The sequence below is a fragment of the Theropithecus gelada genome, chromosome 8 (genome assembly GCF_003255815.1).
Source record: "Theropithecus gelada isolate Dixy chromosome 8, Tgel_1.0, whole genome shotgun sequence".
In the NCBI taxonomy this organism is placed as follows: domain Eukaryota; kingdom Metazoa; phylum Chordata; class Mammalia; order Primates; family Cercopithecidae; genus Theropithecus; species Theropithecus gelada.
The window spans coordinates 120,362,818-120,389,931 of NC_037676.1; the positions used below are offsets into that span (position 1 = coordinate 120,362,818).

The 27,114-nt window shown below is 40.8% G+C and overlaps 1 protein-coding gene across 1 annotated transcript in view; it reads right to left on the reverse strand.

Annotated features, from left to right (window-relative positions):
- Positions 1 to 1,228: 1,228 nt before the first annotated feature.
- The window catches only part of SAMD12 (sterile alpha motif domain containing 12), a 492,848-nt gene continuing 466,962 nt past the window's right edge, over positions 1,229 to 27,114 (reverse strand). Inside the window, exons 5-6 of the transcript XR_003120918.1 lie at positions 14,901 to 14,992; positions 1,229 to 1,952 (exon numbers count right to left, since the gene is read on the reverse strand). The gene's annotated coding sequence lies outside the window, so the exon portion shown is untranslated. The remainder of the gene's footprint in view (positions 1,953 to 14,900; positions 14,993 to 27,114) is intronic.

Consider the following 27,114-nt stretch of genomic DNA (forward strand, 5'->3'; position numbering starts at 1 on the left):
TCACACACCTAACTACCACCAGCAAAAGAGAATGCAATGACCACGACTTCGATGGTCAATAATCCACCAGAGCAAAGCCTGCTTTCCCCAGCAGGTTGCTGCTCAATACCCAAACACAATTAGTATTGTGTTAGCAAGGAAGAAGGGTGGGATATTGAATAGGCCACGGATGGTTTCTTCTGTGCAGGTTTGTTACAAAGGTGTATTATGTGATGCTGAGGTTTGGGGTACAATTGAGCCTGGCACCCCCGTACTAAGCGTAATACCCAATAGGTAGTTTTTCAGTCCTTGTCCTGCTCCCTCTCTCTTCCCTCAAGTAGTCCCTAGTGTCTCCTGTTGCTGTCTTTATGTCCATGTGTGCCCAATGCATAGCTCCCAGTTATAAGTGAGAACACACAGTATTTGGTTTTCTGTTTTTGTATTAGTTCACTTAGGATAATGGCCTCCAGCTGCATCCATGTTGCTGCAAAGAACATGATTTCATTCTTTTTTATGGCTGTGCAGTATTCCATGGTATGTATGTACCACATTTTCTTTATCCAATGCACTGTTGATGGGCACCTAGATTGATACAATGTCTTTGCTACCAATTCAGCTTTTAAACATTGGTTAACAAGAAACCAAACCAAATTTGGATGAGAGTCATACCATTGTCCCCTAGTGCATCATAAAACAGGAGCAGATGCCATTTTGTGGGGGAGCTTTTGGGTAGACATAATTATCTTGTAAGATCTATTATTCTGAGGTCTAGTTGCTTTTTAGGTCTACAGGGTGTCTAGTTTTTGAGTATACTGTATTTCTTCCCTTTTTGTAAATTTAAATTAAAATGAATGTATTTTTTTGAAAGCCATTTTAGTATTACCCATATAGCTTCCATTCATCTTCATTCAGGAAAAGCTTTTTTGACCAAGGTAATCCAGACTCAGGAACAGACATGAACTTATACCTGTATCTCTATCTATAGTCATGACATTATCGATACCAGTATCTTTCCCCTCAGCTCATCCTCTTTGTAATTTTATTGCCTGCTTCCAAAATGAAGGTTATAGGTAGAAGTCAGGAAGAGCTGAATTTCCAGATGACTAAGAATAGTAGAAAGAACACATGAAATTCTACAATTAATGTTGATTTGTTTGCTTCCTTGGAGTAACACCTCCTCTCATTAAAGAACAACCTTATTACCCATTGTGAGAAGAAAATGGCCTCACAAAGGTGAGACACTATGTGGCACGGTCAGCTTCCAACAAGTTTTATTTATTGCTATCTTGATAACAAAAATAATTCCAGTTCTGAAAATTTATATTTTTAAAAGTTACATAGTACTGTAGAAAATTCAGGAAACATAAATAAGTGAAGAGAAGATAACCATTATCCCATTATAATGGATATGGGTATACTCCTATACCCATTATCAAGTGATAATGTCAATATTTCCACATATACACTTACAATATTTTTCCATTCAAATCTTTGCATTTTTAAATAAAAGTGAGATCATATAAAATAATACTGTTTGCAATTGAAATTCTCTCTCTACAATATATTTCACCACCTTACCATATTGATATATACCGTTTTACTGAGTGGTTCTGTGTGTTCATAGTTGCTCTACATTTTACTCAAGCTATTCCCCTACGGATACATACATTATGAAGGTATTTCTACATGAAAAAGAACCCTGTGGTTCAGAACTTTGCAACATTCAAAGTTTTTCATTCTCTGGGAGTACTCCCCATTTGCAGCAGGGCCCCCAATTCTGCAATGGGGAATGCACAACCCCAGAGTATTCTTTCAATTTCTTCCAACCCCTTCTTCGTTAGTGTGAGTCTTGGTACTAGTTCCATGCTGAACTGCTCTTATCCTCAATTCAAGTTTCCAGAGCATTTTGAGCATTGGAAGATCCACTCCCCACAACTGCTTCATAGTAGCTCGGGCAGAACCTGAAGGAGTATCTAGCAAATGTGACAATATCGGCACTGTTCATAGGGATTTTCTAGAACAAGTGCTCCTGTAAACCTGGGTGGAATTCCCTGGGCCCTGAATTACAAACCGTGAATTCAAAGCCACAGCAACACCTGCTGCATCCAACAGCTCTTAAGAGCTACTTCCTAGAGCCACTCTGAATTCTCCAGAGCCTTTCCATCCATATTCCACCATCCCAAACATTGGAGCTGAGTGCAGGTTTTAATTCCAGGAGCTTTAGTAGATTTACTTACATATGTTTTTATTACCCAAACTGTAGTATATGCTTGAATGATTTCAGCATGTGGCTACCTATCAGGTAAACAAATATTTATTGTGGTGAAAGAATATTTATTCTGGCCGTGAGAGATGATTCTTATGGTAGCTAATATGTATATATCTTATTACTTAATATGAGTCAAACATTTTATCTGAATAATTTCCACATTGAAAAAATTGGATTTTATCTGAATAATTTCCATGTTGACAAAACTGGCATTTCACTATTATATTTTCTCCGTTTTATGTTTTCCTTTCTTTCTAGAGTTCCTTATGAGTTTTAAAATATGACCATGTAAGTCAAGTACCTAGCTCAGTGCCTCATGTAGAAGGCATTCAATAAATGATATGTCCCTTTTCTCTTCTGTTTTTTTAGGGTGTTATGGCTTTTAGAGCATTTTGATGTCCATCATTCATTTGATCTTTTTTTTTTTCTTCAACTTTTATTTTAAGTTCAGGGATACATGTGCAGGATGTGCAGATTTGTTACATAGGTAAACATGTGCCATGATGGTTTGCTGCACAGATCAATTCATCATCCAGGTATTTTTTTTGTTTCTGTTTTTTGAGGTGGAATCTCGCTCCGTTGCCCGGGCTGGAGGGCAGTGGCGTGATCTCGGTTCACTTCAAGCTCTGTCTCCTGGGTTCACTCCATTCTCCTGCCTCAGCCTCCCGAGTAGCTGGGACTACAGGCACCTGCCACCACGCCCGGCTAATTTTTTGTATTTTTAGTAGAGATGGGGGTTTCACCTTGTTAGCCAGGATGGTCTCGATCTCCTGACCTCATGATCCACCTGCTTCGGCCTCCCAAAGTGCTGAGATAAGAGGCGTGAGCCACCGCATCCAGACCCCATCACCCAGGTATTAAGCCCAGCATCTATTAGCTATTCTTCCTGATGCTCTTCTCATGTCCCCATTTGATCTTCTTAACCCCGAGATAGAGGCAACACTCTCTTCATATATGTTTTATATATAAGAAAGTATTCAAATTTAGCTGTTGGTACTACTTCCTTTTTTAGATTACGAATTCTTAAAGGACAAATACCTTCCCTATGTTTCTTTTTACCAAACAGCTCAACATGTCAGGTTGAACAACTGATACGTAGCAACAGTAAGATTTTATTTTTTATATTGAAGTCTACCTTAAAAGGGAGGGGTGGTTGATTTTTGCTTCCAGAAGTTTTGTTGCTGATAATATAAGACAAAGTACTCTTTCTAATGTGAATTTATGGAATGATTGTCTGCCCATAAAAAATTATTCTCCAGCTTGGAGCAATTAAAGTGGTCCCTCTTCTCTCCAAATTAATGTAATTAATACTGTAGTCCTGGTTGTTTATCATGTCTTGATAATATCACGAGGGAATGAAAATATTGGCTCTTTTATCCCCTTAAATAGCTGAGATGAAACTGTTCGAGCTCTAATGTTACAACAGCTGTTTCTCATGTCCCGGGAATATAATTGGTTGGTACTGAGGTTACTAAATTGTAAGAAATTGGCTTTGGTTTTATGCTTGCCTACTTTTGGTGGAAGGAAAGATGGGAAATGTTAGCTTTCTCTTGTAATGAAAAGGCAAAATCTTCCCCCAATGAAATGGCAGCTTCCAGGTCTCATCTGTATAATTTTCTTCAACAACCCACTGTCTCTGGGTTTGCTGGATGGCACGCCTGGGAAAGCAAGACCATTCTAGCTTCCCTGTTAATTAGCTCTCAACCCCATGCAGCTGGCTGAAATACATGCATGTTTTCCCATGAGGGGCTTTTTCTGGAAGTCACTATAAAGTGGTCTAGTCTCCAGTGACAAATTCAATAGGGGATTTGAGACCTTAATTATCCCAAATAATTTATAGGAGCAAGATTCTTTTATCTAAATGTCTTTATCGCTTAGGACAGTTGTTCTCAATGTGTCGTTCCTAGACCAGCACTGTCAGCATCACCTAGCAACTGGTGAAACATGCAGATTTTCAGGCCCACTCTAGACCTACTGAACTAGAAACTCTGGAGCGGGGAGGGTCCAGCAATAGAGTCCAGCAATCTACGGTTTAATGAGCTCTCCAGGTGATTCTGATGCACAATAAACTTTGAGAACCACTAGCTTCGGGTATAACCAGGTTTTCCTGGTTTGTGGTCAGGCAATACTCATTAGTCTACTATCAGCTTGTCCGCTGCTTAATCTTCATTAGTCTTCCAAGGAATCGAGTGTTCAGCAAAGGGCATACTCGCCTTCATACCAGCCTCCTCAGAGCAAACTCATTCCCTCACTCATTGTCACTCTCTTGCTCATTCTTGTCTGAGGTTGTAGGGCAGTGCCTATCAGTCTTTACTGTGCTCATGAATCATATGAAAAACTTGTTGAAAGGCAGATTCTCATCTAGGATGGCCAGAGCAGGGTCTGAGAGTGTGCATTGCTAACAAGCTTGCAGGTGCTGCTGCTGGTCCAGAAACCACACAGAGGTGACTGGAGGAACTCATATATGTGACACCAAGTGTATGCTAGAGAAAATGACAACTGTAAAGGACACGTACCAGTTAATTGGTACAATATGGGAGATCTAAATAATGATGAATATTGTAACAGTTTTTCCGGTAGTTTTATTTTTATTTTTTATTTTTATTTTTTTGAGACGGAGTCTTGCTCTATCACCCAGGCTAGAGTGCAGTGGCACTATTTCGGCTCACTGAAACCTCCATCTCCCGGGTTCAAGCATTTCTTGAACCTCCCGAGTAGCTGGGATTACAGGCACGCGTCACCATGCCTGGCTAATCTTTGTATTTTTAGTAGAGACGTGGTTTCACCATGTTGGCCAGGCTGGTCTCAAACTCCTGACCTCGTGATCTGCCTGCCTCAGCCTCCCAAAGTGCTGGGATTACAGGCGTGAGTCACCATGCCTGGCCTATCAGGTAGATTCTTAAACGAGAGACTTGAATGAGGAATTTTTCCATTGCAGAAATTTTCTTCTTCTTCTTCTTCTTTTTTTTTTTTTTTTTTTTTTGAGACAGGTTCTTGCTCTGTCACCCAGGCTGTAGTGCAGTGGTGCGATCATAGCTCACTGCAGCCTCAGCCTCCCATGCTCAAGCAATCCTCTCACCTCAGCCTCCTGAGTAGCTGGGACGATAGGCATGCACTAGCATGCCCAGCTAATTTTTTTTACTTTTTGTAGAAAGAGGGTTTTGCCATGTCACCCAGGCTGGTCTCCAGCTCTTGAGCTCAAGCAGTGGGAGGCCTGCTGCCTTAGCCTCCCAAAGTGCTGGGATTACAGGCGTAAGCCACCATGCCCAGCCCAGAAATGTTCTTTAGCTCTGCTTTTCTACTCCTTGGGTTCCTTGTGCTCCCACTCTCCTTTCTTCAACTCCTTCCCACACAACATCCTCATCCTTCCTTCCCACTCCCCCACTTTGTCCCTACTTTGTCTCTTCTCTGGTTCTTTCCTTCTGAAGCTTTATCTAGCTTCTTTGTTTTTCTTTCTTTTTTTTTTTTTTTTTTTAGACAGAGTCTTGCTTTTGTCTCCCAGGTTAGAGTGCAGTGGCACAATCTCAGCTTACTGCAACCGCTGTCCCCTGGGTTCAAGTGATTCTCCTGCCTCAGCCTCCTGAGTAGCTGGGATTACAGGTGTGTGCCACCATGCCTGGCTAATTTTTGTATTTTTAGTAGATACAGGGTTTCACTGTGTTGGCCAGGCTCGTCTCAAACTCCTGACTTCAAGTGATCCCCCCGCCTTGGCCTCCCAAAGTGCTAGGATTACAGGAGTGAGCCACCATGCCTGGCCTATCTGACTTCTTTGTTGATACTTACATCAATTCTCATGAACTGAAAAGCCAGAGCCAAAATTTTGGAGGAGATCAAGTGGGAAAGTCATAAGGGAAAACTTAAGAAGGCCTAACTTTACCACCTAAAACAGTTTATCAAGTTGTAAATGCAGATACTCACCACTGAATTCTGATTTCCCTGGTGTTCACCATCCAATAGGCTATAGTTTTGTTATCCTTTGGGCTCACCTCCTTAGATGGGAAAGAAATCAAGTATGGGCTGGGTTTTCCCATGAGCTTCCAGACTGGCAAGTTTCCTTTAACCTTTGAAAATTACTTCAAAGTTTCCCTTTGAGGAAAGCTGGTGGTACACACAGCTGATGTCTTTGCTGCTGGATCTGACTCCTTGGCTGAGCTGTAGATGTGGAAACCAGGGTAGGGGAGTCACTTTAATGTTTGCTGTAAGAAAATGGCAGAAGGGGACTGTAGAAGATGTGAGAAAATAAAGCAAAAGGGTAAACAATCCTCGAGGAAGAAAACCCAGGGCTTCCTGTGTGAGTAGATTCCTAGACAGTTTCTTTCTGCCTCTTCTTCTTCCTCCATTTCTTTGGCAATAGAGGTTCCTCTGTTACTGGTAGAGGGTTTGACTGCTAGTTGTCCAGATTCTCGGTGTTTTGAACAAAGAATTGGACAAAATGCACATCAAAGCAAGGAAGAATGAAGCAACAAAAGCAGAGTTATTGAAAATGAAAGTATACTCCACAGAGTGGGAGTGGGTTGAGCAGTGGCTCAAGGGCCCCAGTTACAGAATCTTCTGGGGTCCAAATACCCCCTAGAGGTTTCCCATTGGCCAGCTGGTGTTCACACCATGCAAATGAAGTAGCGGCCTGCAGTCAGTCCGATTGGTTGTGGAAAGCAACCGATCAGAGGCTGAAGTGAAGTTACAAAGGTTAGACTTCTATGCAAAGCAAGACTTAGCCCCCAGTCAGAGGCTGAAAGGAAATTACAAAGTTACACTCCCATGTAAACGTCTGATTGGTTTCCATGATTTTCCATCTGCCTTGCAAAAAAAGTTGGGAGTAGGGGGCTTTGCAAAGGGAGTAGCCTCTGGTTCTTTTGTTACTTAGGCATGGAAAGTTGGGGTTTTCCTTTTGATTCAGTTATATGAAGTCAGCGTGAAATCGGCCTCAGGTTCCCTCCCTCTGGACCCTGTTCTCCTGCCTCACTTCCTCCACCAGAATGTGCATCCCTCAGAAGTTCTTATAACTGTCGAACAGTCCTTGAGTTATATGGTTTGGAGGAGGAGTATCAGCTTAAATTAAAGAGCAGAGGTTTTCCTTCTGTGCTGTGTTTTTATGTGCTTTTGGCATCCCTGGACCACATTGGAAGAAGAATTGTCTTAGGTCACGCATAAAGTACACTAACACTAATGACAGCTGATGAGCTGAAAAAACAAAATCGTCACAAAAACATCTCATAATGTTTTAAGAAAGTTTACAAATTTTTGTTGGGCCACATTCAAAGCCATCCAGGGCCACATACGGCTGTGGGTTGGACAAGCTTGCTAGCATGGTGCCATCCGACAAACATTAAAAATACACATGAGAAAGCATTTTTTTTTTTTTTTTTTTTTTTTGCTTATGAGCTAGCTTGTTTTTCCTTAACTTTTTTTTTTTTTCTTTTCATGGGACTAAAATTAGAGAGGAAAATTAAATATCAATGTTAGGCAGAATGAGCCACTAAGAAGAGGTGTGGGACAGACATGTCCTGGGAATGGAGGAATAAGGCAGAGGCTGAGACTGAAAGTAAAATCTGATTTGGGTCTTGAAGGCTAAGGAGGAGGCAGCATGGAACAGCGATAAGAACGTGGATCTTGGCCGGGCACGGTGGCTCACGCCTGTAATCCCAGCACTTTGGGAGGCCGAGGCGGGCGGATCACAAGGTCAGGAGATCGAGACCATGGTGAAACCCCGTCTCTACTAAAAATAGAAAAAATTAGCCGGGCGCAGTGGAGGGCGCCTGTAGTCCCAGCTACTCGGGAGGCTGAGGCGGGAGAATGGCGTGAACCCGGGAGGCGGAGCTTGCAGTGAGCCGAGATTGCGCCACTGCACTCCAGCCTGGGCGACAGAGCAAGACTCCGTCTCAAAAAAAAAAAAAAAAAAAAAAAAAAGAACGTGGATCTTAGAATGTGTATCCTGACTCTAACCTTTACTGAGTGAGTGACTCTAAGCAGGCTGAATATCCCAGTAAGATAATGTATAGAAGCACTGCTTCTATACATTCTATACATTATTATAAGTCAGAAAATACATGCAGGAAATAGAAACCACTCTAGCGATGGTCTGGATGTTTATATGCACCCCAAATTCATATGTTTAAATCTTCACTCTCAAGGTGACAGAGTTAGTAGGTGAGGCCATTGGGAAGTGATTTGTTCAAGGGGACAGAGCCCTGATATGTGGGATTAGTGCCTTTATAAAGGAGGCTCGAGTGAGACCCCTCACCACTCCCACCATTTGAGGACACTCCTGGGAGGTGCTACCTATGAACAAGGAAGTGGGCCCCCAATAGACACCAAATATGTTGGAGCCTTGCTCTTGGACTTCCCAGCCTCCAGATGTATGAGAAATAAATTTCTCTTGTTTGTAAGTCACCTAATCTATGATATTTTGTTAAAGCAGCCTGAATGGACTAAGATGGTATTTCAATCAGAATAGAGTTTAAAATAGAAAAATAAGTGGTTACAAAATGTAGGTGAGATGGCAGGAACTGAAGACACAGGGCCACTGATAAGCTTCAAGACTTCTCTTGCAGCTGCCACCCAGTTCAGGAGGTTGCAGGAAACCACATTCACCATCATAGCTGCCCCAGAGCCTCAAATCGGTTTTCACACCAGCTTTCTGGTGACTGCACAAGCTCCCATTTGATGAGCATGTGCATCAGCCAATACTGACACTAAGGAGAATGACCCTCTTCCATTACACTTTCTAATCTCATTAGCGTACAACTCATCGCTGGACTCTAAATTGTATCAAACTTAACAGTCAAGGAAACTGAGAATATAATTTTTAGCTTTCTGGCCCATGTGATACAAGACCAAGTGGAGGCAGAGGTGGTGGAAATGGATATTAACAACACGTAGTATAAGTATTAAGTGCAGAGAATCAAGAAATGCTAGTCTGCATAGGAGGAGCAAGTAATGTTCAGTGAAGTCAGCCCAGAGATTGGTGTCAGGGTTTTGGAAGGCATTAAAATATATATCTTCCCTTTACACTGGAGAGAAGCCCAATGATAAAGGGAAATGGAAAAGAAGGAAACATAACTGGATATATTTCTCATTCACTCAATAAAAATTAACAATAAGTTTCTATTCTTTATTTTTTTTTTAGTTTTAGTTTACTTTTTGTAGACAGTCTTGCTCTGTCACCCAGTCTGGAGGGCAGTGGCATGATCATAGCTCTCTGCAGACTGGAACTCCTAGCTTGAAGCCCTCTTCCTGCCTCAGCCTCCTGAGAAGCTGTGACAACAGATATGTGCCACTGTGCCTGACTATATCTATATATTTTTAGAGATGGGAGTCTCACTGTCCTGCCCAGGCTTCTCTTGAACTCCTGGTCTCAAGTGATCTTCCTGACTCAGCCTCCCAAGTAGTTGGGATGACATGCGTGAGCCACTGCGCCAGGATTCCATTCTATCTGGCTAAGATTCTATCCGTCTTAGGATTTCATTCTATCTGGCTACAATAATAAAGATAATATCACAGCTTGCTCACACCCTGTGGCTGGACCCCATATCTTTTTCCCACCCACCTACCAAAAGACTGAGGCCCATTTTCCATTGGCTCTCATTCAGACTCTGTCAGTTAGGATCTTCCCTTTCCCACTCAATCCTCTAGGGTGATAAGCACATTTTCCAGCAGCTCTGGAGTCACGACTGCTTACAAAAACTGTGCCAATCCAAACAAGTCCAGCTGGAAGGTGCTGGACTTCCTTTCCTCTGCCATCTTCCCCGCTGAAATCACAGGGAGTTTTGAACCTCATGACCAGCAGACAGGAGCTGAAGCAAGAGACACAAGTCTCATTTCCCTAGGGAGAAGCACAGAGCTGTTAGAATGGTCCCTGCCTTATTCTTTCAAAAAATTTTGACACCCTCAAAAACGGCACAATTGAAGTAGAAGGTCAAACAATAATTGAAATGGAAGGATAAACAGTACACGATATTACGAAACTAAAATGAAGCCAAAATGTTCTCACTCTTTCACCTCAATATAACCTCCAGAAAATCAGGGAATTTTTCTTTTATTTTTTTTGAGAGAGTGTCTCATTCTGTTGCCCAGACTGGAGTAGAGTGACATGATCACAGCTCAATGCAGCCTCCACCTCCTGGTGATCACCTCAGGTGATCCTCCCACCTCAGTCTCCTGAGCAGCTGGGACTACAGGCACGTGCCACCATGCCTAGCTAATTTTTGATTTTTTTGTAGAGATAGGCTCTTGCTATGTTGCTCAGGCTAGCCTCAAACTCGTGGACACCAGCAATCCTCCTACCTTGGTCTCCCAAAGTGCTGAGATTAAAGGTGTGAGCCACTGCACCTGGCCTTTGTCTGTCCTACGTATTGTTATATTTCCCTGCAATCTGTATTGGGGGTAAGAGACAATGACTCCTATTGAGGTGGAGGGCATCGTGTTTCAGAGAAGTTGGCACTCAACAACTATTTCATTTGCTCTTCCACATTTTCTAGCCTCTTTTGCAGTTTGGTTGGCTGTACAATTAGTTCTGGCCAATTAGTGAGTGAAAATGACATTTGTAGGCTATGGTAGTTAAAAGCCTAGAGCTTTCTCCATCTTTCTCTTCCTTCCCTGAAGCAACTTTGGGAACCATTGTCTTGATTCATAATACAGAAGAACCCTGGCCCTCTGAGTCATTAAGAGTGTACACCTGTCCCATGACCTGCATCAGGTTTTACATGAATAAAAGATAAAGTTTTGTTGGGCTGAGTCACTGAGATTTCAGGGATTATCTGTTATTGCAGCATAGCTTAGACTATCTTGACTAATAAACACTGCATTATTCATATATTAATTCAACTGACATTTATTGAGTGCTCCAGAGTGTTAGTCACAAGAGCATTTAGGAACTGGCAAAAAGATAAGCAGCTATAGAAGCAAATTCTAAGAGATATGAAATTCAAAGGAAATTGTCAACACTTTTCTGGCTCAGCTTTTATGAAAATCTTCGGAGTTCAGTAGCTCTTTGTTCAATGGAACAGAAGTGCTAAGTAATTTGAGACTGCCATATGTGTAGAGAAGATGCAAAAAATGAAAATAATTATTCCTTACATGTTTATGTGCTTCACATTTACAAAGCCTGTTAGAAATGCATGGTCTCATGAGAAGTTTATCAATAATATTGTGAGGATGATATGTGAGGTATGATTGCTCTCATTTCACCCTGGTGGAAAATGAAACTTGGTCAGGGGAGAGCCACATTGCTGATAAATAACAGAATCAAATCTGAAGCTGTTTTGAGCCAATGTCCCATACACCAAGCTTCCTGCTAATAGACAGCCTGATACATTGAGGCGTAAGTTAAGGAGGGAGAAATGGAGTAGCCCAAAGAACTCTGGTGAATAGTTTTGACGTAAAGAGTAAAAATGTTAGTTCTGACTCAGTGAGTAATAGAAGCCACATAGGTCTTAAACAGAGCATCTTTGTATTTAATGTACCTTTTGCTGTGCCACCTGACTCCATGGGAATTGTTAGGAAGTAAGCAAAGAAGCAAGACCAGGTTTGGACATTTAAATCTTCAGAATCAAATGCAGGGAGAAGAATTACAGAGCGCTAGGAAGGGCTAGGATCTCACCTTAGTCCTGGCCATCCCCTGTGATAGTTTCTGGAAAATTTTGGAAAATGGCTTCTCCCTGGGACAGTTATCAAAGGCATATGTTCTAGGATTATAGATCCAGTTCATAGTAACATGAAATGATACCTTCTAGGCTCAGTAGCTAATAACCACACAAATGTTGTGGTCCCAACTACAGATTATCACTACATAGCTGGAGGTATTAGAGCCACATAGAGACTTTGGCACCTGATTGGAAAAGTTGTTCCAAGTCGGCCTCAGAGGGAGGCTGTGCATCTCTCCCAGGTCCTTGAACCTCTTGTTTCCAGTGCCAAAATTAACAAATGTTAGAAGCAGACTCTCACTATTCAACAATGTGTAAGCCATAAACTGAAACAACATTAACCTTTTAAGAATCAATCTCAGCATTAATCTAGCATCCACATTCTCCCTTTACCTCTACGAAAAGTCTATTTCTGCAACTTGGCTTATAGCATCTCTAGAAGTTCCCTCTTGCCTTCTATCACCTAATGTCTCTCAATTCTTCAAACCCTAACTCAGGGTTTCTCTTCTTCTGGGAACCTTCTCCTGTCCATCCCTTCCAAGTTCAGACCATACATTTAACCATTCAATTCACATCTATTGAATGCTTGCTTTATTGCCGAAACTGTCTTAGGCATTGGGGACACAACGGTGAACTGGAAAGCTCAGATCAATGGGCTAACTTCCAGTCTAGCAGACCACAGTATTTGCTTCCTGCTATCTGCTTCTATAACAAATTCAAGGACTACTACATTGGCCCTCACAATATGCTGCTGACATGAATCCTTGGCTATCTTTGTGCAGATAAGCTCTTTTATGTCGACAGCCATTTGTGTGTCACACATTTCTGATCTCTGCAGTGCCAAGCAAAGGAGTAGGCTAATTGATGAATATCTACTAGTTTATGTAAGTGACTAATATTATCTTGTGTCATAGAACTAATGGGGGTGAGGAGGAAGAGTGAGGGAAGGGATGTGTTTAGACTTGGTTTGCCTAGAGCACAGACCCAGAGATGTGTTAGAATAATGAGTAATAATAATAATAATGAATAAACCACAGGCACCGGCCAGGGCCTGTTTATTACCAAACTCATCAAGGAAGTATGACGGTAAACCTCTTCTGGTTGAATGACTTAGCTTATACTACTTGTTTAAGCTTACCAAGTGAAATTCTGTCATGAAACATAACTTTTTTTTTTTAAAGGATTCCTAAAGGTTGACTTTTGAGTTGTGATTTCTGGGGACACAGTCAAGACTTGTGATTACCTGTACATCTGATTTATGGGGAATCATTTGTGCAAAACCAAGAGAGGCACAGTATCGAAGAGTATAGATTCTCCTCCTTTTAGATAATATGTACTGCAGAACTTTTTACTTACTGAATTCGTTATATAGGACCCCAAGTCAATTTACATAAATGTTTTTGCACAAATGTAAAAAAAAATTGACTATGGAATTATGGTTATTTTTAAAGCCAGAGAAATCCTGATTTCACATGAAGAAATTGAAGCATAAATACCCTAAATGACTTGTCAAAGATCAGGCAATCAGTGAGTGTCAGAAGCTGAGCTGAAATGCAGAACTCACAGCGTCTGCCTGTGTACTTTACGCCACATCACAGTAAAGTGTAAAAGCATGTTAGAGAGTTGCAAGCGTGCCTTTGAAGCCGTTCTCTATCTGTCATTATAAATACCCAGCCTGATAGAGCTCAGTGGTGTTCTTCCAAGAATGTGAAGCATAGACTGCAGAGAATCCACAGCAAGAGGGGTTAAAATTAAACCTGCGGGAATTAATCTCCAACTTTCTAGGCACGGGCAAAGTGAGAGTATATCAATCAGGGAAGAAAAAATGCAAAGTCCAGAAAATGAGACAATATCTTAACGTGCCATAGAATATGGAAAGCAGGAAAACATGGTGAGGACTGAGGCCTATGCACGGTCATTTCCCAGACCCCCAGATCCTTGTTTATTTACTCCCTTGTGTTAGTTTCTCGTGGCTGTTATAACAAATTATCACAAACTTCCTAGCTCAAAACAACAGAAATATATTTTATTGCAGTTCTGGAGACCAGAAATCCAAAATAAAGTGTTGGCGGGGTCATGTTCCCTCCTAAAACTCTAGGAGAGAATCCTTCCTTCCCTCTTCCAGCTTCTGGTGGCTCCAGGCATTCCTTGGTCTGTGGCTGCATCTCTCCAGTTTCTGCCTCCGTGGTCATGTTGCCTCCTCCCTTTCTGTGTGTTTTCTCCCCTCTGTGTCTTATAAGGATTTGGGTGAGGATCTCTGGACAGCATTTAGGCCCCACCCAGATAAGCCACGATTGTCTCTTCATCTCCTGATCTTTGATTACATTTTCCAAGACTCTTTTCCCAAATAAAATCACATCACAAGTTCGTTTGACATGAATATTCTTTGGGGGCATTATTTTTTAGCCACTCTCCCACTTCTATTATTGCACATATTCATTATTTGGGTAATTATTTTTGACAACCCTCATCCGCACTGAGAGAGTTCATGGGGGCCATAAGCCTTGTCTGTTTCACTCACTGCTGCTCCCAAAGCACCTAGCACAGTGCCTGGGACATAGTAGATGTTTAATGATATTTGGTAGGTTAATAAAAATTTATTAATTTCTTATTATATATTATTAATTTATTGATGAAAATGGGTTTTAATTTTATTAAATTAGTAGTTTGCTTGCCTCAAGGAGTTTACGATCTAGTGGGGGAGTTAGCTAGCTAGATATTTCACATACATAATAGTGTGGCAAGTGCCAAATAAATAGAGCCTAGATTTTGAAAAGCTTTTAACGCTTTTGGATTTTATTTTATAAAACAACATTTAGATGGGATTTCCAGGCATAAGCAGTAATATTTAAAATTTGCTATTTTGATAGTAAATAGCAGTTTTATAGCTGTTGTGTAATTTCAAGTACAAATATCTATTATGATTCATGCTCAACTACATTAGCCCACGGGATTATCCTAAGGGGTAAATTATATATTTGGCATAAATCCAACCGCTGGAAAATACTCACTTGAAAAATGCACAATTATGTCATTTTTGCGGTGCATTTTATAAATAAATCTGAGTCTTCAAATCAGAATGTTCTTGAATGTTGACCAGCACCTGTGAATTATATAAGATCAAAACATCATTCAATGTTGAATACTATTTTGAATGTTCATTCATTCATTCATTCATTCAATCCTTTCATAGATATTTATTGAGATCCTACTGTGTGTTGTTCTGGGAGCTGGAGGTGCAATTTCAATAAGAATGTAGTCCCTACTTTTAAAGGGCTCATTGTCTATGTTACCCAGATTCTCCAGAAAGCAGATGCATCTGACAAAGTAAGAATTTCAGGAGGCTTATTGGAGAGTAAGCTGTGAATGTGAAAGGGTGAGGAAGCAGGATTGGACAAGGGAATCCTTTATGCCAAAAAGCGGATATGACAAAGGAAAGAGGGAGGAGGAAGGATGAGGAAGAGAGAGCATCAGACTACAATGCAGATCTGATGAAGTCTTAGCCAACCCAAGATTCCCTACTAAAGGAGTCCTGAGTTGGCCCTGGTGCCACTGTTATACTCAGTCATTGGCTGGGGCTGCCCGAAAAGATCATGGCCTCAGCTTCAAAGCTCAGGCAGAACTTGAAGGCATTAACAGCTGGAGGCTGTCAGCTAACTGCACTCCTTGCAGCTAAATAGCCAGTTCTTTCTTGAAGGGAGATCACAGCGACGCAACCCCATGGCTGCCACATAGTGTGATCGGGATGAAGGCAAATAAACAGGCAATTTAGATCCAGTAAGGGTAATGACAGAGTGCCATGGGAGCTTAGCCATGGAGCACCAAACTCCAACTTCAGGACAGGAAAACTTCCAGGAAGAAGTAGGGTTTAAGAGGATGCCTGGATTGTAAGTAGGAGTTAGCCAAATGAAGGAGGCAGGAGTAGGCAGAGAGTGTTCAAGGTTGGAGAACATGATATACAAAGCCTTGTGGGAGAGAAAGCATGGCACATTTGAGAAAATAGCAAGACCTGCTGTATGATTTTAGTATCACATTGCAGGGAGGTGATAGCAAGGGACAAAGCTGGAGAAGTACATGGAGGTAAAGAACGGAGGGCCTTGTCCACCCCATTAAGAAATGCAGGCAGCATAACCACATACAACACGGCCTGTAGATATGAAAATACAAATACCAACAATTTTTCCCCATTGGACTTTGTAGAGAATCCTGAAGACCCCATATCCCAATTCTCTGTGTTTAGATACTAGTGATCCATAGGAAAAGGCAGCTATGTTACCTATGAGGAATAATAACATTCATTATTACCCATTGCTCTTTTGTCCACTCTTTTTATTCAAGGTTACACAGTTCATCTCCCAGTAGGAGAGAAATCACAAGACTGATCGGTTTGGTTGGAGAGAATGGGAAGCACAGAGCCAGGGAGCTCTCAGAAGCATCAGGCCAAGGTAACAGAGCAAAAAGCTGACGAACCACACTGGGTTCCGAGTATCAGAATAGGGACTGGAAAAGAGCCGAGAATGTTTTGTGCTACTTCTAACTTAGAGAGAAGGATTTTTAAAATGAGCCCTGGGATTTCACTTATATGATCCTATTCTGAGAAAATAATCATAAATTTGAAGATTTATAATGATTGCTGAGGGCAGTAATGATGGCTAAAATCGAATTGGTGATTGCCATTTTCATGCGAGATAATGCTTAGAACAGCCATGTTATACCTAAGAGGCAGGAACTCCTTTTTTTTTTTTTTTTTTTTTTTTTGACACAGAGTCTCATTCTGTTGCCCAGGCTGGAGTGCAGTGGCACGATCGCAGCTCACTGCAAACTCCGCCTCCTGGGTTCAAGTGATTCTCATGCCTCAGCCTCCTGAGTAGCTGGGATTACAGGCACACACCACCATACCTGGCTAATTTTTGTATTTTTAGCAGAGATGGGGTTTCACCATGTTGGCCCAGCTGGTCTAGAACACCTGACCTCATATGATCCGCCCACCTCGGCTTCCCAAAGTTTTGGGATTACAGACTTGAACCACCATGCCCAGCCAACAGGAACTATTAATCGTGCCCCTTTTTCCTATTAGATTTTTTTCTTTTTTGTTTTGTTTTTTGAGATGGAGTTTCATTCTTGTTGCCCAGGCTGGAGTGCAATAGCACAACCCTGGCTCATTGCAACCTCTGCCTCCCTGGTTCAAGTGATTCTCCTGTCTCAGTCTCCCGAATAGCTGGGATTACAGGCCTGTGACACCATGCCCCGCTAATTTTTTGTCTTTTTAGTAGAGACAGGGCTTCACCATGTTGGTCAGGCTGGTCTCAAACTCCTGACCTCTTGATCCGCCCGCCTCGGCCTCCCAATGTGCTGGGATTACAGGCATGAGTCACCACGCCCGGCCCCTAAGAGAAAATTAAAGCTAAGAGAGGTTAAAGAACGTGTCCAAGGTCACATAGTTAATATGCACAGAAAGGTTAAACAAAGCATTGTTTTAATTTCAATTTTATTGTAGAGACAGTGTCTTGCTCTGTTGCTCAAGCTGGAGTGCAGTGGTGCAATAAGCTCACTGTAACCTCAAACTCCTAGACTCAAGAGATCCTCCTGACTTAGCCTCCTAAGTAGCTAGGATTACTCCTTGCTGATTTTTTTCACCGTGTGTGTGTGTGTGTGTGTGTGTGTGTGTGTGTGTTGGTAGAGATTTTTTTTTTCTTTCTTTTTGAGATGGAGTCCCTCCAAGCTGGAGTGCAGTGGTGTGATTTTTTCTCACTGCAACCTCCGCCACCCAGGTACAAGTGATTCTCCTGCCTCAGTCTCCAGAGTAGCTGGCATCACAGGCATGCACCACCATGCCCGGCTAATTTTTTTTTTTTTTTTTTTTTTGAGACGGAGTCTCGCTCTGTCACCCAGGCTGGAGTGCAGTGGCGCGATCTCCGCTCACTGCAAGCTCCGCCTCCTGGGTTCACGCCATTCTCCTGCCTCAGCCTCCCGAGTAGCTGGGACTACAGGCGCCGCCACCTCGCCCGGCCAATTTTTTTGTATTTTAAGTAGAGACGGGGTTTCACCGTGTTAGCCAGGATGGTCTCGATCTCCTGACCTCGTGATCCGCCCGTCTCGGCCTCCCAAAGTGCTGGGATTACAGGCTTGAGCCACCGCGCCCGGCTACCCGGCTAATTTTTGTATTTTTTTGATAGAGACGGGGTTTCACCATGTTGGCCAGGCTGGTCTTGAACTCCTGACCTCAAGTGATCCACCCGCCTGGGCCTGGGATTACAGGCATGAACCACCTCATGCTGAGATTACAGGCATGAGCCACCGTGCCTGGTTGAGATGGAGTCTTTCTATGCTGCTCAGGCTGGTCTCAAACTCATGGGTTCAAGAGATCCTCCTGCCTCAGCATTATTTTTTAAAATTACAAATGACCTAGAGGGAAACTATTAATTTTGGGTATGTATATATTCAGGAATATTAAGTGGTTATTAGAAAAATGTTTTCGAGGCCGGGCGCGGTGGCTCAAGCCTGTAATCCCAGCACTTTGGGAGACCGAGACGGGTGGATCACGAGGTCAGGAGATCGAGACCATCCTGGCTAACACGGTGAAACCCCGTCTCTACTAAGAAATACAAAAACCTAGCCGGGCGAGGTGGCGGGCGCCTGTAGTCCCAGCTACTCGGGAGGCTGAGGCCGGAGAATGGCATGAACCCGGGAGGCGGAGCTTGCAGTGAGCTGAGATCCGGCCACTGCACTCTAGCCTGGGCTACAGAGCGAGACTCCGTCTCAAAAAAAAAAAAAAAAAAGTTTTCGAGTTGTCGTTAATGACATTAACAAACATATATGTTATGATTTTTAGTGAAAAAAGTGGAATGTAAAATCTTACAAACATCATGATCTCCTTTTAAAAAAACTGCTTCATTGAGGTATAATATATACACCATAAAATTTACCCACTTCAAGTGTATAATTTAATGATTTTTGGAAAATTTACAGAATACAACCATTACCACAATCCAGTTCTAGAATATTTCCATCATCTTCTCCCCCTCGAAAAACCATTCATACCTTTGTGCAGTTAATCCCTATTTCCATCTCCAGTCACAGACAATCCTAACATACTTTCTTGCTAACAGATTTGCCTTTCTGGACATTCCGTACAGTGTGTAATCATGTCACAGGTGGTTATTTACATCTTTCTTCTTTCACTTAGCATAATGTTTTTGAGCTTTACTCACGTTACAGCATGTTCAATGGTTTGTTATTTTTAACTGCTGAATAGTAGTTCTATTGTATGGTTATATGGCATTTCGCTTATCCATTTACCAGTTGATGGACATTTGGGTTGTTTCTACTTTTTGGTAATTATGAATAAGGCCGCTATAAACATTGCCTGCAAATCTTTGTGTGGACATACATACAATTTTATTTTTCTTGAGTATATGTGTAAGTGTATAATTGCTGGGTCATATGGTAAATGTGTGCTTAACTTTTTTTTTTTTTTTTTTTTTTTTTGAGACAAAGTCTTATTCGGCAGCCCAGGCTGAGGGGTGCAGTGGCACCATTACAGCTCACTGCAACCTTGAGCTCCCAGGCTCAATCAATCCTCCCACCTAAGCCTCCCAAAATGTTGGGATGACAGGCATGAGCCCATCAGCAGTTCACAAGGATTCCAGCTTTTCCACATTCTCACCAACACTTGAAGTTATACATGTTTTTATTCTAGCCATTCTGGTAGATGTGAGGTGATGGCTCATTGTGGTTTTATGTATTTACATAAAGACCAATAACGTTCAATGTTTATAAATAAGCTTATTTTCCATCTGTATATTTTCAAATATTTTGCCCATTTTTATTGGGTTATTTTCTTACAACTGAATTTTGAGTATTCTTTATATCTTCTGGGCTCAAGTCCTTTCTCCCAGTTTCTTTCTCTTAACAGAGTCTTCCAAAGAACAGGAATTTTTAATTTTGATGAAAAATATAACTTTTTTCTTTTATGGGTTGTGTTATTTGGTGCATTGTCTAAGACATCACTGCCTAATCCATGGTTCCCAAAATTTTCTCCTATATTTTCTTCTAGAAGTTTTACAGTTTCAAGTTTTGCATTTATGCCCATGATCCATTTTTAGTTACTTTACCATAATGTGAGTTATGAAGTTTTTACTTTTTTATTTTTTTGCATATGGACAGCAAATTGTTCCAGAATTATTTGTTAAAAAGACCATCATTATCAACTGAATCACCTTTGTTCTTTTATTGAAAATTAGTTGACCATATACATACAGGTCTATTTTTGGACTCTATTCTGTAACACTGACCTATTTGTTCATCTTGCAACCAATACCACATTGTCTTGAATTCTTTAATTCCAGCGATTCTCAACTGAAAGTGATTTTGCCCCCCTCCCTTCCCATCACCAGGGGATATTTAATAAAGTCTGAATACATTTTTTATTGTTATAACGGAAGAGGTGCTACTGCTATGTGGTGAGAAGAGGCCAAGGATGCCAAGGATGCTACTAAATATCCTTCTAAATACAGGACAGTCCCCAAAACAAAGAGTTATCTAGTTCCAAATGTCAATACTGCCTCTATTGAGAAACTCTGCTTTTGAATTTATGATATAAATCTTTAACTCATCACATGCCTTCAAGTGTATTATATTATTTCACCTGTAGTATAAGAATCTTACTTCAGTATATTCTCCCTGCCTTTATACTATTGTTGCAATTTTACTTCTACATGTTATAAATATTACAGTACATCATTATTATTGTTTTTTCCCTTTTTTTAAGAGACAGGGTCTTGTTTTGTCCCCCAGCCTGGAGTGTAGTGGTGCAGTCACATCTCACTGCAGCCTTGAACTCCTGGGCTTAAGTGATACTCTTGCTTCAGCCTCCCGAGTAGCTAGTACTACAGGCACATGCCTCTGCACCCAGCTTTTTTTTTTTTTTAATTTTTTGTAGAGATGGGTTCTTGCTATGTTGCCCAGGCTGGTCTCAGACTCCCTGCCTCAAGCAGTCCTCCTGTCTTGGCCTCCCAAAGTACTGAAATTATAGGCATGAGTCACCACTCCTGAACATTATTATTGTTGCTTTAAATAATTGATCATCTCTTTAAAAATTAAAATAGGAAGAAGAGTATTTATATTTACCAATTCCAAGGTTCTTCTTTTCTTTGTGTAGATCCAAATTTCCACGTGTTTATTTTCCTTGTGTTTTAAGTGCAAGTCTGTTTCTGATGAATTCTTTTAGCTCTATATACATCTGAAAAAATTTTTATTTTGCCTTCATGTTGAAAGGTAGTTTTCTGGAGTATTTTTTCAAATTGTTGGAAAGCCAGGGATAGTGACACACACCTGTAGTCCCAGCCTCTTGGGAGGAGGTGGGGGAATCACTTGAGCCCAGGAGTTCAAGAACAGCCTGTGCAACATAGTGAGACCAATCTCTAAAACATTTTTTTAAATTCTAGTTTGACGGATTTTTTCCTACAATATCTTAAAATGTTTCTCCACTGTTTTCTAGCTCACGTTATTTCTAATGAGAAATCTGTTATCATCCTTATCTTTGCTCTTTTGTATGAGTCTTTTTTTCTCTAGCTGCTTTAAAAATTGTTCTCTTTATTACTAGTTTTAATAACATTGGTTACAATGTACACCATTGGCGTCTCTTTCTTATGTTTCTTGTACTTGAGTTTTATTGAGCTTCTTGGATGTATAAGTTTATACTTTTTAATCAAGTTTGGGAAATATTTAACCATTACTTTTTCAAATGTTTTTTAGCCCCTCCTGTTTGGGCCTCCAATTACATTTATATTTAACTTATGATGTTGTCCCACAGCTCAGTAATACTCTATTTGTTTTTAAAGAAGAAGAAATTTAAAAAGTAAACAGCAATCATCAAAAACCTGGAGTGATCATAGCAGGAACCAAAGACAGATTAAGATACTGAAGTACCAAAAATCAATGCAAAAGATATAACATGGGGAGCTCTAGTGGGGGCTGGGAAATCCACGGGGCATACAGACTCTGTAACAATGAAATGGAAGCCAGACCAACCTTAAGGCATCTGACCTGCCATCTTCCTAAAGACCCAAGAGTGAAGAGATTAGATTTAGCACCAACTCAGATATAAAGAGCATGTCCAATTTTGGTCTTTACAACTTAGAAGACATATAACAAAGCAGAAAAGGGTTCAGAAAAGAGCAGAAAGATGGCCAAATAATTTTCAAATAGAACCTCTGAAGAAAGGATAAATGAATTTGGGTTGTTTACCCAGAAAAAGAAAGGCCAAAGTTCTACTTAATACTTGTTTTCAAGAATTTAAAGTTGGAATCTGACTAGATTCTACATCCCCAGAACACAGAACTAGCTGCCACCACCCCCACCAAAAAAGTAAAACATTTAAGATTTAGGATTGAAATAATCAACTGAGATTCAAAATAGCAAGAATTTTGTTTGTTTTGTGTTTTTCCCTTTCTTTCTTTTTTCTGCCTTTCTGCCTTCCTTCCTTTCTTCCTTTCTCTCTTTTTCTCTCCCTTTCTTTCTTTCTTTCTTTCTTTCTTTCTTTCTTTCTTTCTTTCTTTCTTTCTTTCTTTCTTTCTTTCTTTCTCTTTCTTTCTTTCTTTCTTTCTTTCTTTCTTTCTTTCTTTCTTTTTCTTTCTTTCTTTCTTTCTTTCTCTCTCTCTCTCTCTCTCTTTCTTTCTTTCTTTCTTTCTTTCTTTCTTTCTTTCTTTCTTTCTTTCTTTCTTTCTTTCTTTCTTTCCTTCTTCCTTCCTGCCTTCCTTCCTTCCTTCGTTCCTGCCTTCCTGCCTTCCTTTCTTTCCTTTCCTTTCCCTTCCCTTCCCTTCCTTCCCTTTCCCTTTCCCTTTCTCCTTCCTTCCCTCCCTCCCTCCCTCCCTCCCTCCTTCCCTCCCTCCTTCCTTCCTTCCTTCCTTCCTTCCTTCCTTCCTTCCTTCCTTCCTTCCTTCCTTCCTTCCTTCCTTCCTTCCTTCTTTTTTGACAGAGTTGCTCTCGTGCCCAGGCTAGAGTGCAATGGCAGAAGATTAGCTCACTGCAACCTTTGCTCACCAGTCTCAAACAATCCTCCTGCCTCAGCCTCCTGAGTAGCTGGGACTACAGGTGTGCACCATCAAACCTGGCTAATTTTTGCATTTTTTGTAGAGACAGGATTTCATCATGTCACCCAGTCTGGTCTTAACTCCTGGCCTCAAGCAATTCACCCCCCTCAGCCTCCCACAGTGCTGGGATTACAAGCGTAAGCCACTGTGCCTGGGCAAGAATTTCTTGATTCAGGAGACATGAAGGTTTGGAAAAGTCCACCACTGGTAGTGGAATTTGTTCCCAGTGCTTTATGCAACACAAGTACAACACCATTCATAATCAGAAGTGAATGTTTTAAAATGGTGACTGAAAGTCTATGAAATGTTACATAATTACTGTGAATAGATCCATTTAATACCTGCACATTTGATAAGCTGTGGGTTATGCCAGACATTCCTAACCCCTTGGCTGGCTAAAGAGAGCTGGCAAGGGAAGCCAGAGAATCACTGCTCATAAGCATGTTTTTCTCCTGGTCTTCGTGTCAGTTAGTTTTCACTGCATAACAAAACATCCCACAACTCAGTGCCATAAAATAATTATTTATTTTTCCTCATGTAGGGTTAAGTGGCTTGGGTTCAAGTGGTAGCTGCTGAATTGGCTCTGTGTCTGAGTGTTTGCTGTAGAACCTGGGTAAAGGGGAAACAGCTACCTGAAGGAAAGTAGTCGTAATAGGGATGAGTGAAGAGCCAGAGGGCAAGCCCCACTGCACAAGCACAATTCAGCCCTTTGCTCATGTCAAACCCACTAGCATCTCATTAGTCAAGCTCAAAGTCAAGGGAAAGGAAAATACACTCTATTTTGTGGAAGGAACTGCAAAATATACTCAAAGCATGTGGACAGAGAGGGGCAGAAAAAAAAAATGAGGTCAAACATACAATCTACTTCCCTCTGCAAAGAGAGAAAAAGCCAACTTACACAGGTAGCCAAAACCCAAGTGGCTCGGTATTAAGGTGCCAGTTATGAGACTGGTCCATGCTCCAGGCACATTCTTCTTTGCATTGGCTGTCTTAAGCTTCATTTCCCTCGTTGGTCTTATAACTGAACTTGCCCTTTGATACTGCTGTAGACGGGAGATGACCAGAGGCTACACCATGGGTTGAGGGTTAATCTAGGTTGGAGTGGTATCTCCACCTTTCCCCTTCCTCTATATCCTTCAAAAGCAAAAACCTATCTACCTTCTATGTTTCTTATCTGAACTAATGGTTTTACAATCTATCCAGTCATTCAATTTGGAAACCTGAGCTTCATCTTTAATTCCTCTTTTTCTTCATCCCGTCATCCAATTGTTTTAAATCTCTTTAATCTACATCTGAGATGAATTTCTCTCCAAGTATCTCTGCTACCTTCCCCGTTTAGATCCCTTTTGTCTTTTATTTGGATTACTGCAGTGACCCTAACTGGTCTCCTGTTCTATCCTTGATCTCCTCAGTCCATCCACTACACTGCAGCCAATTACCTTTGGAAAAAGCAAACTAGATCATGTCAATGCCTGCTTAAGCAAAAGTCAAAGTGCAAATTACACACAAGTGCACACAAACACACGTAAACACACACACACACAATAAAGAATAATACCAAAATCTTTATCATGACACTCAAGGGTCTCCAAAATCTGGCTCCCTTTTCAGCTTTATTTCATTTCACCCCACCTGTACTCTAATCACACTGAGCTACCTATTCTTTAAACATGCCACCCACTTCAATACGTTCTTGTATGTGTAGCTGATATTCGCCATGCATGGGATGCCCTTCCAGACAGCCTCTGTCAGACCAAAATTTCTAATCAAACATCACTGTTCTTTCAGAATTAATCATTCTTTCCTTTGTGTTCCCATGACACGCTGTTCATAATGTTATCATAATGCGGATCTCACATAAATGTACATGTATCAATTATTCACAGAAGCCCCAGGAAGAAAGAAGAGCATAAATAACTTTTTGTACAATGCAGAAAACTTTTCAGGAAGCACTTAGCCTGGAAGTTGTTCTTTCTCTTTCTGAGGTCCAGGGTGTTCTATAGAGCTCATACCATTAAATTTTAGTATACACCAACAATCTATATAGCTGTAATAGGCAGTACTGCAGAATAGGCATTGTGCATCCTACGGCCCAGCAGTGCAAATGTTTGTGCAATAGAAAATTAGGAATAATAATAGCATGAGTTACAGTAAAATATCCAATAAACACTTAAAACCTGAACCTTGAGAGCAATGACAGAAAAAGAAAATGACAATCCTTTGTAACACTATGCCAGCTTTGGTATAAAAAAGTAAGCAAACAGCCTAGCAAGGGACCAGTTTGGGGCAGCAAATGGATGGAGCAAATAGGCATAAAACCAGGAGGTAAACTAGAAGAATTAGGTCCCACCATGATGGCGACATTCCCTTGGGTGACACTGTTAGCAAGACTGCTCACACTGTAATTAAATTTTAGTTATATCTGCATATTGGTTATGGCTTCATTATTAAACTTTAATTCTGTATATATATGTTTGTGTAATGAATACACATATATGTATTTATTTGTATCTATTTAGTACATTATATCTAATGAATTATAAAGTGTGGGTTCAATCAAGCTGTTTAATCTTTTTTCTTATTTCTACTAAGTCCTGGGGAGGAAATGCTGTTGCGTTTTGCCAAAGTTAGAATGGACTCAACCCTAAATTAAAATAACTATCTAATGCTCAGAACACACAGACCAGATACATCACTGAAGAATGTGGTCGATTAGCGGTGTTTTTGGGGGGATGGGCCATATCTAACAATAGTTTATAATACAGTATCTTAAAGTTCTTTATGGTTTTATTCAGTTATGAGAGGATCAAGGCAGGAGCTCATATTGTATCCAGTGTAAAACTCATCACTGTTTCTGGCATATCATAGGTGCCCAATCAGTGCTCACCGATATAAATTTCATGGGCACCAGAAGGATGCCTATTGATGTAACCTGGACTGTATTGGAAATTGACGTGCTCCAAGGAAGGAGAATGCTAGGGTGCTCCTAGCATTCTGGAGAAGAGCCTCAGTGCATTACTGTGTTGTTGCTAAATCAGGTGAATGGAATGCGAGGTGAGGAGGGTTCCTATGGCAGAGATTTCATTACTTTTTCACAACACACCTTAGCACAGGTCTAGTTTGTCCAGCTTCTAGGAAAATGAATAATTAAAAGGAAATGGTACGTGTCCGAATCAGCAGTGTCCATGCACACAGAGTTGAATAAGATGAAGCAGCCTGGAATTTTTATTATGGTTTTATATTTTTTTGCTTTCTCATTTTTTTGTTAATCCACCTAGCTTAGTGAAATTAAGTGTCACAGGCATAGAAGTAAATCCAAGCATTTCTATCCAGCATTAAATTCTTTCTGTATCATAAAGCATACCTTTTTTCATAATATGTACCATTATTGCATGATTTATTTTCAGTCTTTTGCAATGAATAATCTCAAAGTCACTATCCTGTTTTAGTTGAAGGCAAGGGAAACTATAAAATGGCACCAAACTCACATGGAATTAGCTGGGGAATCTGCTGTATCTATTATTCCAGCTCAAGCAGAATTGCTCTGCAGCTCAGTAACTGTAAAAAGACCCATTGATAGCAACCCCTTTCATTGCAGTGGCACTTTACATGGCAATGATAATACATGATAACTCAAGCCAACACAGAACAAAATATCTGTGGTATAAGATAACATCGGATTTTATCAGTGTGAAAATTTGGCCTAATATTGCTTGCTTGGATCCAAATGTCTTTCAGCCAACTTGATTTAAGATGTTAATGCCATTTTCTGTGGGTGGAAGTATGGAATTGTGATTTCCTTTTGTGTTTCAGAGGCTTGTTGGAGAAACATTAGATATCAAGGCTCCATGTGGGCCAGACCCTGCATGTTTTGAAAGGGCTCTATGTAGGTACTCATTACTCATCTAAGAAAACCTTTGTACTCAGTATGTTTTAACTGGCTGAATGTAAATTAAAAACAAATACTACTATATTTACCAATTCTTATATGTCCCAGGATATCCATTTTTAAACGCATAATTCGGTTTAGTAAGTGTTCAATGGGCATCTATTATACACTGTGCTAGACATTCATGATAATACAAGGACAAAGTTATCATATAGAAAAGGGAGAAAAAGCATACAAATGCTA